The following is a 14,143-nucleotide window of genomic DNA, read 5'->3' as shown; positions in this document are numbered from 1 at the left end:
AATGGAAGGAGGGAGGGGGAAAGAGAGAGAGAGAGAAAGAGAGAAAACATCAACACTAAAAGGTCAGGTAGAAGAGGAAACCAGCAGAGTATGGTGTCCCAAAAACCACAAGAAGGAACATTTCAAGATGGTTAAATGTGTCAAATTTTGCTGAAAGTATCTACTGAATTTGACATCATTGAGGTCACTGATAACCTTGACAAGAACAGTTTCCATGGTGTGGTGAGTTAGAGGCCAGGATGAAACGTACTGCATAGCGGACAGAAGGCAGACAGCATGAAGGCAACTCTTTCAAGAAGTTTTACTGTGAAGGGAAGCAAAGGAATGGGGCAGTGGGTAGAGTAGGGCAAGCAGTCAAGGAAGAGGTGGTTTTTAAAAAGACAGTTGATGTCATCAGGTTTGTCTACTGATGGGAATGATCCAGAAAAGCGGGAGCCATTGATGGCACTGGAAGAGGATGGCCAACGAGCCGATCCTAGAGAAGGGGAACAGAATCCTGGCACACACAGGAAGAGTGGTCTACGATCTAAGAAGGGACACTTCTTCCATCACACTACAGAGAAGAAGGAAAGGGGGTGTAAATGCCAGCATGGTGATAAATTTGGTGGTGGCAGTATGAGGGAATTCCCATCTGATGGTTTCAGTTTTCTACATAAAATAGGGAAGGACATGGTTTGAGAATAAGCAGGGAGGGTAAGTGAAATCTGCAGATGGGGAAAAAGTGTGAAGTAATAACCTCGGGATTGTGAAAGGAGGCCCACTAGAGAAACATAGTAGAAAATACAGAGCACCTGGTTATGATCTGGAATTATAAATTTAAGGCACAACCAGACAACTTTTTATTTTGTCCAGCAAAGTCCAGCTGATCAAAAGAGCATGGAGAAGCCATGAATTGCCTGCACATCTTGAGAAAACACTGTTTCTAAGTCACAGATCTGGGCTGGGGCCTGAACTTCTGCACTTCTAACAAGCTCACAGGTGATCTCCCTGCTACTGGATCCCTGGACCACACTTTCAGTGGCAAGTGTAATCCACCAATTTCCTTTGTCATTCTTTTCTCAAGTATTTCAGTAGAGGACACAGCAGATCTGTCACCTCTAAGTCTGAAAATAATATTAATAATAAAAATTAAAATCTCAAAAATAATATAAAAAGGGAGGAAGGACATAGAGAAAGAAGATGTTTTGGTTTATCCAACTGTGGCTGTATTAGAAATATATTTTCTTGCTCTTCTTCTCATCTACATTTCCAGGTTTGGTAGTCTCATGCAGTCTCACAACTTCAACCACCATCTTTATGTGGATGTATGATGTCTTTCTTAGATCCAAAGGCACAATTAACACATCCATATGGGTGTCCCATGAGCAACTCAAATGATAAATTGTCACCTATATTTGCTCTCCTGGATCTTTTCATCCTTTTACTCTTCTCATTCTCATTGGCCTCCACATTTAAAGTTGTTAAGGCCCACTGATTTATCCCTAAAATATCAGTAGTTTCTGTGGATGCAAATTAGAACTACACCAAGACACCATTTCCCCTTATCAGATATGCAAGAATCCAAAAGTTTGATGACATACCCTACTGGCATGACTGTGAAGAATCAGAGACTTGCATGCATTGTTAGCAAGAATGCAGAATGGTATAACTCCTGTGGAATTTTTGTCACAATGTATGGCCAAATTACCTAAGCCTTGATCCTTTAAGCTATGAATCTATCCCAAAAACACACTAGCAATATATAAAATGATACATGCACAAAGCTATTTATCAAAACACAGTTTGTAACAGTAAATAACTGAAAACAACCCCCAAGTGTCCATCAATCGGCAACTAGTTGAATAAATTATGATGCATTCATAAAATTGAGAATAATATGAATAATTCTCAGACATAGAAAGGAGTGAGGAAAATCTCTATATATTGATATGAAGGAATATAAGTGAAAATACAAAATTCAGAAGAATGAACATAATATGCTACTTTTTTAATGTAAAGAAGAAAAATACATATTCATATTTGCTTATATTTTCTTTTTTTTTTTCTTTTTTTTTTTTTTTTTTTTTTTTTTGAGATGGAATTTCGCTCTATTGCCCAGGCTGGAGTGCGGTGGTGCAAACTTGGCTCACTGCAAGCTCCACCTCCCGGGTTCACGCCTTTCTCCTGCCTCAGCCTCCCAAGTAGCTGGGACTGCAGGCGCCCCCCAGCACAACCGGCTAATATATATATTTTTTATTTTATTTTTTAGTAGAGACGGGGTTTCACTGTGTTAGCCAGGATGGTCTTGATCTCCTGACCTTGTGATCTGCCCGTTTCGGCCTCCCAAAGTGCTGGGATTACAGGCGTGAGCCACCGTGCCCAGTCACATATTTGCTTATATTTTCAAAAAGAACAAATGGAAAGACACACCAAAAATTAATAAAATGGGTTACCTATAGGAGAAAGGAAAGAACAATGGGAAGGGGATTTAGGTGGAAGCTGGATCTCTTTGAATGTATCATATTTTATAGTTTTAAGTTCAAAAGCATGTAAATGTTTTGCATAATTTTTCAAAAAATTAAATAGAAAAGAAACAACGTAATCCATAAAAATCAAAACAATCTGAAATCCTCAGTGGCCTCCCACTACCTATCTTGAGTCCAAATTCCTGAGCCTGAATTCAATGATCTCTTTAGTCTGCCCAGTCAAATATTCCCGTATCACTTTCTGAGGCCCCCTTCCCCATCTTCTCTACACACAGACAAACTATTAACATTATCTGTGTGCCTAATTTATTTTGCCAGCTAGACCATCCTTTTTTGAGGATGGCATCTACCTCTGATTTATTTTTGAAACCTAAAATTCCCAGTGTCTAAAGTTGTTACCATAACATAAATTAGTACAATTATGGCATCTGAAAGTTATTGGCAGGAAATTTTATGTCTATTCTGAAGAATGCAAGGAAGCCATAGCTTTTTGATAATAGGTCAAATATCTGGCTAAAGAGTAACTTTCTAGTTACAAAACAGAGACAATACTTGAAGCAATCTGATATCCATCAGCAGATGAATGGATAAATAAAATGTGGTATATCCATACAATGGAATATCATTCAACCTTAAAAAGGAAGGAAATTCTGATACATGCTACTACACAGATGAACCTTAAAGACAGTGTGCTGAGTTAAATAAGTCAGTCGCAAAATAACAAATACTGTATGATTCCACTTATATGAGGCACCTAGAGTAATAAAATCCATAGAGACAGAAAGTGGAACGATGGTTTCCAGGGACTGGGCAGGGGAGAGGAGGAAGTAGGAGTTATTGTTTGGTAAGTGCAGTTTTAATGTTGTAAGACATAAAATGTTCTGGAGGAGGATAATACCAGGTTGCACAATATGAAGGTATTAAATGCTGCTGAACTGTATGCTTAACAATGGTTAAAGTGGTAAATTTTGTTGTGTGTATTTTGCCACAATTAAAACAAAATTAACAAGGAAAACAAGCCATTTGGGAATATCTTTTACTATTGGCTCATTTTATTAATGTAACAAAGTTTTAACTAAGGGCTATCCTCTCCAGAGCCATTAAGGATCACCTAGGGAAGAGACGGCTTTTTGCTTAGAACATGGTACCATGTTACCTATATGCTCTCTGAAACGAATTTGCATAGGAGCTGTTGTTTATGGGGATGCATCTTGATGGGGCAACTGGGTTGTTATGAAATACTCAGGAACTCAGCCCAGCTCTAGGACTCACCCCTGAGCACAAAGGCAATGTTGGGCATGCTGGTAAAGGACCACTAGAATCCAGCAGCCTGGACCCCTTTCTTTGTGGTCAAGAAAGGCAGGAAAAGGGGTGCAGGACTGCTACATCGGTGAGCGTCACTAATCCGATAAGCAGAAATCCATAGGTGGTTATGCGCTCTGGAAAGGAATAAGCATTAGGACCATAGAAGATGCTCCATGACTAATGCTCACTGGAAAACGACTAGGGGTGCTGGCATCCCTATGTTCTTTCTTCAGATGGGAAACATTACCCCCAAGGCAAAAATACCCCTAAGATGTATTCTGGAGAATTGGGACCAATGTGACCCTCAGACGCTAAGAAAGAAATGACTTACATTCTTCTGCAGTACCGCCTGGCCACGATATCCTCCAAGGGGGAGAAACCTGGCCTCCTGAGGGAAGTATAAATTATAACAGTATCTTACAGCTAGACCTCTTTTGTAGAAAAGAAGGCAAATGGAGTGAAGTGCCATATGTACTAACTTTCTTTTCATTAAGAGACAACTTGCAATTATGTAAAAAGTGTGATTTATGCCCTACAGGAAGCCCTCAGAGTCTACCTCCCTAACCCAGCGCCCCCCTGACCCCTTCTCCAACTAAAAAGGACTCCCCTACAACCCATTCAGTCCAAAAGGAGATAGACAAAGGGGTAAACAATGAACCAGAGTGGCAATATTCCCCGATTATGCCCCCTCCAAGCAGTGGGAGGAGAATTCGGCCCAGCCAGAGTGCATGCACCTTTTTCTCTCTCAGACTTAAAGCAAATTAAAATAGACCTAGGTAAATTCTCAGATAACCCTGATGGCTATACTGATGTTTTACAAGGGTTAGGACAATCCTTTGATCTGACATGGAGAGATATAATGTTACTGCTAAATCAGACACTAACCCCACATGAGAGAAGTGCCACCATAACTGCAGCCTGAGAGTTTGGTGATCTCTGGTATCTCAGTCAGGTCAATGATAGGATGACAACAGAAGAAAGAGAACAATTCCCCACAGGCCAATAGGCAGTTCCCAGTGTAGACTCTCATCGGGACACAGAATCAGGACATGGAGATTGGTGCCACAGACATTTGCTAACTTGCATGCTAGAAGAACTAAGGAAAACTAGGAAGAAGCCTGTGAATTATTCAATGATGTCCACTATAACACAGGGAAAGGAAGAAAATCCTACCGCCTTTCTGGAGAGACTAAGGGAGGCAGTGAGGAAGCATACCTCTCTGTTACCTGACTCTACTGAAGGCCAACGGATCTTAAAGGATAAGTTGATCACTCAGTCAGCTGCAGACATTAGAAAAAAACTTCAAAAGTCCACCTTAGGCCTAGAGCAAACCTTAGAAACCCTACTGAACTTGGCAACCTTGGTTTTTCATAATAGAGATCAGGAGGAGCAGGCGGAACGGGACAAACAGGATTTTAAAAAGGCCACCGCTTTAGTCACGGCCCTCAGGCAAGCGGACTTTGGAGGCTCTGGAAAAGGGAAAACCGGGCAAATCAAATGCCTAATAGGGCTTGCTTCCAGTGCGGTCTACGAGGACACTTTAAAAAAGATTGTCCAAGTAGAAGTAAGCTGCCCCCTCATCCATGCCCCTTATGTCAAGGAATCACTGGAAGGGCCGACTGCCCCAGGAGATGAAGGTCCCCTGAGTCAGCAGCCACTAACCAGATGATCCAGCAGCAGGACTGAGGGTGCCTGGGGCAAGCACCAGCCCATGCCATCACCCTCACAGAGCCCCAGGTATGCTTGATCATTGAGGGCCAGGAGGTAAACTGTCTCCTGGACACTGGCTTGGCCTTCTCAGTGTTACTCTCCTGTCCCGGACAACTGTCCTCCAGATCTGTCACTATCCGAGGGTTCTAGGACAGCCAGTCACTAGATACTTCTCCCAGCCACTAAGATGTGACTGGGGAGCTTTACTCTTTTCACATGCTTTTCTAATTATGCCTGAAAGCCCCACTCCCTTGTTAGGGAGAGACATTCCAGCAAAAAGCAGGGGCCATTATACACCCGAACAGAGGAAAAGGAACACCCGTTTGTTGTTCCCTGCTTGAGGAAGGAATTAATCCTGAAGTCTGGGCAACAGAAGGACAATATGGATGAGCAAAGAATGCCTGTCCTGTTCAAGTTAAACTAGAGGATTCCACTTCCTTTCCCTACCAAAGGCAGTACCCCCTTAGACCCAAGGCCCAACAAGGACTCAAAAAATTGTTAAGGACCTAAAAACCCAAGGCCTAGTAAAACCATGCAATAGTCCCTGCAATACTCCAATTTTAGGAGTACAGAAACCCAATGGACAGTGGAGGTTAGTGCAAGATCTCGGGTATGTCAGTGAAGCCGTTGTCCCTCTATACCCAGCTATACCCAACCCTTATACTCTGCTTTCCCAAATACCAGAGGAAGCAGAGTGGTTTCCAGTCCTGGACCTTAAGGATGCCTTTTTCTGCATCCCTGTACATCCTGACTCTCAATTCTTGTTTGCCTTTGAAGATCCTTCAAACCCACCGTCTCAATTCACCTGGACTATTTTACCCCAAGGGTTCAGGGATAGCCCCCACCTATTTGGCCAGGCATTAGCCCAAGACTTGAGCCAATTCTCATACCTGGACACTCTTGTCCTTCGGTATGTGGATGATATACTTTTAGCCGCCAGTTCAGAAACCTCGTGCCATCAAGACACCCAAGTGCTCTTAAATTTCCTCGCTACCTGTGGCTACAAGGTTTCCAAACCAAAGGCTCAGCTCTGCTCACAGCAGGTTAAATACTTAGGGCTAAAATTATCCAAAGGCACCAGGGCCCTCAGTGAGGAACGTATCCAGCCCATACTGGCTTATCCTCATCCCAAAACCCTAAAGCAACGAAGAGGGTTCCTTGGTATAACAGGTTTCTGCTGAATATGGATTCCCAGGTACAGCGAAATAGCCAGGCCATTATATACACTAATTAAGGAAACTCAGAAAGCCAATATCCATTTACTAAGATGGACACCTGAAGCAGAAGCGGCTTTCCAGGCCCTAAAGAAGGCCTTAACCCAAGCCCCTGTGTTAAGCTTGTCAATGGGCCAAGACTTTTCTTTATATGTCACAGAAAAAACAGGAATAGCTCTAGGAGTCCTTACACAGGTCCGAGGCATGAGCTTGCAACCCGTGGCATACCCGAGTAAGGAAATTGATGTAGTGGCAAAGGGTTGGCCTCATTGTTTATGGGCGGTGGCGGCAGTAGCTGTCTTAGTGTCTGAAGCAGTTAAAATAATACAGGGAAGAGATCTTACCATGTGGACATCTCATGATGTGCACAGCATACTTGCTGCTAAAGGAGACCTGTGGCTGTCAGACAACTGTTTACTTAAATATCAGGCTCTATTACTTGAAGGGCCAGTGCTGTGACTGCACACTTGTGCAACTCAATCCAGCCACATTTCTTCCAGTCAATGAAGAAAAGATAGAACATAACTGTCATCAAGTAATTGCTCAAACCTTTTAGAGGTTCCCTTGACTGATCCCAACTTCAACTTGTATACTGATGGAAGTTCCTTTGTAGAAAAAGAACTTCGAAAAGCGGGGTATGCAGTGGTCAGTGATAATGGAATACTTGAAAGTAATCCCCTTACTCCAGGAACTAGTGCTCAGCTGGTGGAACTAATAGCGCTCACTCGGGCCTAGAATTAGAAGAAGGAAAAAGGGTAAAATATTACAGACTCTAAGTCTGCTTACCTAGTCCTCCATGCCCAAGCAGCAACATGGAGAGAAAGGGAATTCCTAATTTCCGAGGGAACACCTATCAAACATCAGGAAACCATGAGGAAGTTATTATTGGCTGTACAGAAACCTAAAGAGGTAACAGTCTTACACTGCCGGAGTCATCAGAAAGGAAAGAGAAATAGAAGGGAATCGCCAAGCGGATATTGAAGCCGAAAGAGCCACAAGGCAGGATCCTCCATTAGAAATGCTTATAGAAGGACCCCTAATGTGGGGTAACCCCCTCCGGGAAACCAAGCCCCAGAACTCAGAAGAAGAAATAGAATGGGGAACCTCAGGAGGACATAGTTTCCTCCCCTCAGGATGGCTAGCTATCAACAAAGGAAAAATATTTCTGCCAGCAGCTAACCAATGGAAATTACTTAAAACCCTTCACCAAACCTTTCCTTAGGCATTGATAGCACCCATCAGATGGCCAAATCATTATTTACTGGACCAGGCCTTTTTGAAACTATCAAGCAGATAGTCAGGGCCTGTGAAGTGTGCCAAAAAAATATTCCCTTGCACTTCAGGCCATACATTTCAATCCCTGTATCTGAACAATGGAACAACTTCAGCACAGAAATAAACACTACTTCCATTTGAGTAGGGCCTCATGTTTCCAATCTGGAAATAACCCATACCTCAAATCTCACCTGTATGAAATTTAGCCATACTATTGGCACAATCAACTCCCAGTGCAGCAGGTGGGTAACTCCTCCCACACGAATAGTCTGCCTACCCTCAGGAATACTTTTTGTCTGTGGTACCTTAGCCTATCGTTGTTTGAGTGGCTCTTCAGAATCTGTGTGCTTCCTCTCATTCTTAGTGCCCCCATGACCATCTACACTGAACAAGATTTATACAATTATGTCGTACCTAAGCCCCACAACAAAAGAGTACCCATTCTTCCTTTTGTTATCGGAGCAGGAGTGCTAGGCGGACTAGGTACTGGCATCGGCGGTATCACAACCTCTACTCAGTTCTACCACAAACTGTCTCAAGAACTAAATGGTAACATGGAACAGGTCACTGACTCCCTGGTCACCTTGCAAGATCAACTTAACTCCCTAGCAGCAGTAGTCCTTCAAAATTGAAGAGCTTTAGACTTGCTAACTGCCAAAAAAGGGGGAACTTGTTTATTTTTAGGGGAAGAATGCTGTTATTATGTTAACCAATCCAGAATAGTCACTGAGAAAGTTAAAGAAATTCCAGATTGAATACAACATACAGCAGAGGAGCTTCAAAACACCGGACCCTGGGGCCTCCTCAGCCAATGGATGCCCTGGATTCTCCCCTTCTTAGGACCTCTAGCAGCTATAATATTGCTACTCCTTTTTGGACCCTGTATCTTTAACCTCTTTGTTAAGCTTGTCTCTTCCAGAATCAAAGTTGTAAAGTTACAAATAGTTCTTCAAATGGAGCCCCAGATGCAGTGCATGACTAAAATCTACCGCGGACCCCTGAACCGGCCTGCTAGCCCACGCTCTGATGTTGATGACATCGAAGGCACTCCTCCTGAGGAAATCTCAACAGCACAACCCCTACTACACCCCAATTCAGCAGGAAGCAGTTAAAGCAGTCGTTGGCCAATCTCCCCAACAGCACTTGGGTTTTCCTGTTGAGAGGGGGGACTGAGAGACAGGACTAGCTGGATTTCCTAGGCCGACTAAGAATCCTTAAGTCTAGCTGGGAAGGTGACCACATCCACCTTTAAACACGGAGCTTGCAGCTTAGCTCAAACCCAACCAATCAGGTAGTAAAGAGAGCTCACTAAAATGCTAACTAGGCAAAAACAGGAGGTAAAGAAACAGCCAATCATCTATTGTCTGAGAGCACAGCAGTAGGGACAATGACCAGGATGTAAATCCAGGCATTGGAGCCGGCAATGGCTACCCTCTTTGAGTCCCCTCCCTTTGTATGGGAGTTCTGTTTTCACTCTATTAAATCTTGCAAAAAAAAAAAAAAAAGAAGGAGAAGAACATGGTACCACGCTCTCCTCCTCCACCAGTCCCAAGAGTATTTCCAACAGAAATATTCTTCCCTGCAAACACTTTGCACCTTGGGCTTTGTATAACCAGGAGTAACACACTGGTGATGAATTTAAGAGGTGTTGTTTTAAGATTCTGATGTTTGTTTCTAATCAAAGCTTTGTATTGGCATGGATCCATAATAACTGCATTTGTGCTTCTGAGTAGAATGCTCTGTCCCGTCCATGCTTTCCCCTCTATTCTCACAGGAAAAATCACTATGCTGTGAGCTACTGCCACCTGGGAAGTATTTACCTCTGACTCAGTTTTAAAACTTTGCATCTTGTACTCCATTAATATAACATGTAAATAATAGGGGACACTATATGAAGAGGGAAAAGAGATGTGTGGGAACTCTCTCTGTACTTTCAGATCAATATTTTGTAAAACTCATACTGCCCTAAAAACATAAAGACTATTGATTTAAAAAATAAAACTTTGCATCTGAAATTCTTTGAGTTGCTGTTATAGTAAATGGTTGTATTGGTCCATATAAGTAAAAATGATACTTTGTTAACAGGGAGATATGTTCTTATTTAAACATGTAATATATCTGGTCAAAAATTGAAGGCATATTGAGCTAGTTAGTCACAATTCTAACCACATTTGAACTTTAAGGAAGAAAAATAATTAGAATGCAATCCCCTAGTTTCTGCTCCTGATTGTGCTGGAAACCCCCACATTTCTAACACATAGCTTTGCTTCTGTCTTGCCACTTAGAGAGTATGGTGAGACACATTAAAGTCTTTGACCATAAAAGCAATTAAATACTGAAAGAAGAAGGGGGCATTTGAAATGTCCTTCTAAGAATTATTTAAAACACGGAAAGAAAGCTTACACTTCTAGCTACGATGGAGTTGCATCTACGCAACTCATGATGATAGAGTTCATAATATAATGTTTAGGGGAAAAGGTCAAAAAGATAGCATGCTGTATGATCCCATTTATATAAAGATTAAAACCAGACAAAATTAGAGTATGGCAATATAAGCCTAAATAGTGTTTATGTTTGATGGGTGGCAGATAATAACTGAGAGGGGGCACAAAGAAGATTTCTGGTGTGCTGAAATTGGGAGTGATCTCTTCTTGTCTGAGTGGAGAAGAGAGAACTGTGTTCATTTTATGTAAATTCTACAAACTGTAAACTTACTATTTGTGCACTTGGTGTGTGTATTAGTCCATTCTCATGCTGCTATGAAGAAATGTCCAAGACTGGGTAATTGATCAAGAAAAGAGGTTTAATTGACTCGCAATTCCACGTGGCTGGGGAGGCCTCAGGAAACATACAATCATGGTGGAACGCACCTCTTCACAGGGCAGCAGGAGACAGAATGAGTGCCAGTAGGGGAAATGCCATATGCTTATAAAACCATCAGATCTCATGAGAACTCACTCACTATCATGAGAACAGCATAGGGGAAACTGCCCCCATGATTCAATTACCTCCACTGGGTCCCTCCCACAACACGTGGAGATTGTGAGGAGTACAATTCAAGATGAGATTTGGGTGGGGACACGGCCAAACCATATCAGTGTGCACGCAATATATTTAAACAGCAAGTAACCAAAACATGTAGTTAGAAATAAATTATGTGGACAACTAGACATTCCCTGACAATGGAGGTGGCAGAAACTGGACTGGAAGGTTCTGAAAGCAGCTTTCAACTGCATTTCACTTGCCCTTCCATACAGCAGCAGCTCTCCTTCGGGGCTGTCTTCCCTGAAGATACATTCTCTCTAGCTCATCTGTCTTCTATATCCAATTTGGATTTTGCAACAGAGAGTTAAATTTGTTTTATCAATTTAACCCCTAAGTCAACATATTCAAAATCAAAATCTTCATCATCTCTTGCTTCTCACTTCATGAATTTCCTCCCATTCTCTATCACAGATAAGAGGGTGATCAACTTTCCCGATGTTTAAAGTAGAAATCTCATCCTCGCTGCACCACTATGTGATTCCTAGTTGTCTCTCCAAAATCTTCCTCAAATTCATGCCCTCTTCTCCAACCACATTGCTTTCATTTTCTTTTGTTCATTCATTCATTCATTGTGAAGTGTGTAGTGCCTGTGAGGCCCTTCAAGTGGGGTTAAGGATCAGCAGAAGCAAGTTATATCTGGTCCCTGATAACCAAAGCCCTTGACTTTCACCAAAGCCTTGACACTCCCAGTTGCTTTCTACGTAGTCTCATGAAAGTTCCCTTCCAACTTCACTCCTCCCTCTCCACTGCCGCCAATTCACAACTCTCTTCTCCAGCACACATACCCTTTACATGTGTATATGCACATGCATGTAAAGGACATGCACATTATTTAAATAAGCAACACAAGTTCATTAAAGATAATTTGGAAAATATATAAAGTAACAAAAGGGAAAAAATCCTACTATTCATATTACTGACACCCAAAGATTGTGTGATATTTTCTTCATTTAGTTTTAAATGATAATCATCTTTTCTAATATACAAGTCAAATCATTCCCTTCTTTTCTCAGAAGGTGTCAAGTCATTCCACTGCCTATAGGACAAAAGTCCTTCTCATGAGCAATCAACTCAAAGTCCTTTGCAGTCTAGGCACAGCTGTCCAGCTGTTTTTCTGGTCTCTTCTCTAGTCCCCTGCCTGTCCCCAACCTTGACACAGGGGTCCATGATACTGCTCCTGGTTATGGGCTGTGGATACTGGGTCTTCTGTGTTCTTGTCTCTGCTCACATTGTTCCCTAGGCCTGCAATGATCTTCCCTGACTTCTTCAGTCTCTAAAACTCCTATTCACTTTTCAAGACTAGGTTCAAATTTCACTTCTGCTGGATCCCACTTGGGTGACACTTGTCACAGTGTGCTGTGATTATGAGGGAGGCAGCGGCAGAGCTGTTAATAACACCGACTCTGGAGTCAGACTGCCTGGGTTCAAGTCAGATCTGTGGCCTGCTAACTGTGTGACCTTGGGCCAATTACTTAATCTGTCTTTGCCTCAGCCTCATGTGTAAGAGGATAAAATGCTAAAACTCTTTTCAGAGTGTTTCTATGAGGATTACATGAGATGATCTGGTTAAAAGGTAACTTAGCACAATGCCAGGTACATAATGAGTCCTCAGAACATGTTACTTCTTGTAATTGTCAGACGTCTGCCTCTTCCCTCCTAGACTGTGCACATCCCATAAGAAAGATTTCTTACTTGAATTTGTAGCCCCGCCCCATGCTTAGTTTGGAGTAAGTGCTTTATAAATGTCTGAGAAATGAATAGATGAGTACATTAATGAATGAGTGAATGATCTGCCAAATCTTCCTGACATACTCTCTTGCTCTACATACTTTTATTGTTAAAAGAAACCAAGGAGGAAAATTGGGAGGATGAGAGGAAGAAGGAAGGAGATGAAAGAGAGGGAGAAGGAGAAGAAGAGGACAAAGAAGAGGAATACCAATGAATTGCCACTAATAATAATGGTATTTGACTCTCGTGTGCACAAAAAAACAGGCATCAATCAGTGCGCAAGGCTGCAGCAGCCCCTTTTTCTGCTAACTCTTGAGAACCCAGAGTATGTTGGCCCTTACACTTGGTGCAAAGCTCAGTATTCCATTCTGGCCTCTGGGGAAACTGAGTTGTGTAACTGGTTCTCTACCCAGAAAGAAGACCCTCAGACGGCAGACCACCTGAGATGACACATCTAAAAGGACTGCACAGGGCCCACCTGCAAGGTTCCAGGACGTGGAAGAGAAATGTGTGCACATCCTATGTGCATACTATAGGCATCCTATGCAGGACATCAGTTCATCCTCAAATTCCCCAGGACAGATGCAGCGCTGGAGGTGTGGAATATTTAAAAGTTCCCTTGCAGCCGAAGTACCTTGGCAAAACCTGTTTTCACTGACTCCAGATATACTGGCTTCTACTTCTGTTCCAGAGTCAGTGATAAATCCCCAAGAACTCATTAGTAGTTTCTAGCATGCATAAAAGTACAGAAAGCTTTTGTTTTGCTGATTAGGGAGGCTACATACATTTTTTAAAACTGATTATTAAGAAATAAATGCCAACCTTTGCAGAAAAAAACCCAAAAACATTTCTCTCTGTCTCTCATGGAAAACCAAGGAGGCTTCAGAGACTTCACCTCAGCACAGGCCAGGTGGTTTCACCCAACCCTGCTGGGTCTGGCTCCAACCTGGCAGCTGTTTGCAAGGACAGGCCAGTCGTCATCAAGGCCCTATGTCTCTGAGCAGGGGGTCATGACCCTTGTGAGTCAAAACCCACGCAGAGAACACTGGCCTTTCTGATGCTGCACCACTGGCTTGCAGCTTTTCGCAAAGCCATTAAACCATGAACTTGGAAGTCAGTCAGGCCAGAGTTTGAACTCCAGCTCCTCTGCCTACAAGCTGTGGCCCAGGGCAGGTTGCTTCATCGCTCTTAGTCTGAGTCTCCTCATTTGTGAAATAGGGGTAATGATAGTATCTATCTATCTCTCAGGGTTGCGGTAAGGATTAAAGATAATGCACAGAAATGGTTCCACAAGCTTGGGACGTGAGTCACACTCGGTAAATGATATCCATTGTTGTTATTCTTTAGGAACCATTTCCTCAGCTTCCAGGTTTTGTTTTTTTTTTTTTTTTTTTCCTCTAG

At 42.5% G+C, this 14,143-nt stretch overlaps 1 protein-coding gene and 1 pseudogene across 1 annotated transcript in view; one reads left to right on the top strand and one right to left on the bottom strand.

The window, feature by feature from the left end:
* HIVEP3 (HIVEP zinc finger 3) overlaps window positions 1-14,143 on the bottom strand; it is a 535,336-nt gene that overhangs the window by 440,712 nt on the left and 80,481 nt on the right. The gene's annotated exons all lie outside the window — the stretch shown is intronic.
* Window positions 3,595-9,081, top strand: LOC140709318 (uncharacterized; annotated as a pseudogene).

This window comes from Chlorocebus sabaeus, chromosome 20 (assembly GCF_047675955.1).
Source record: "Chlorocebus sabaeus isolate Y175 chromosome 20, mChlSab1.0.hap1, whole genome shotgun sequence".
NCBI lineage: Eukaryota > Metazoa > Chordata > Mammalia > Primates > Cercopithecidae > Chlorocebus > Chlorocebus sabaeus.
Note: the sequence above shows the minus strand (reverse complement) of the source record. Positions and strands in the feature narration are given on the sequence as shown.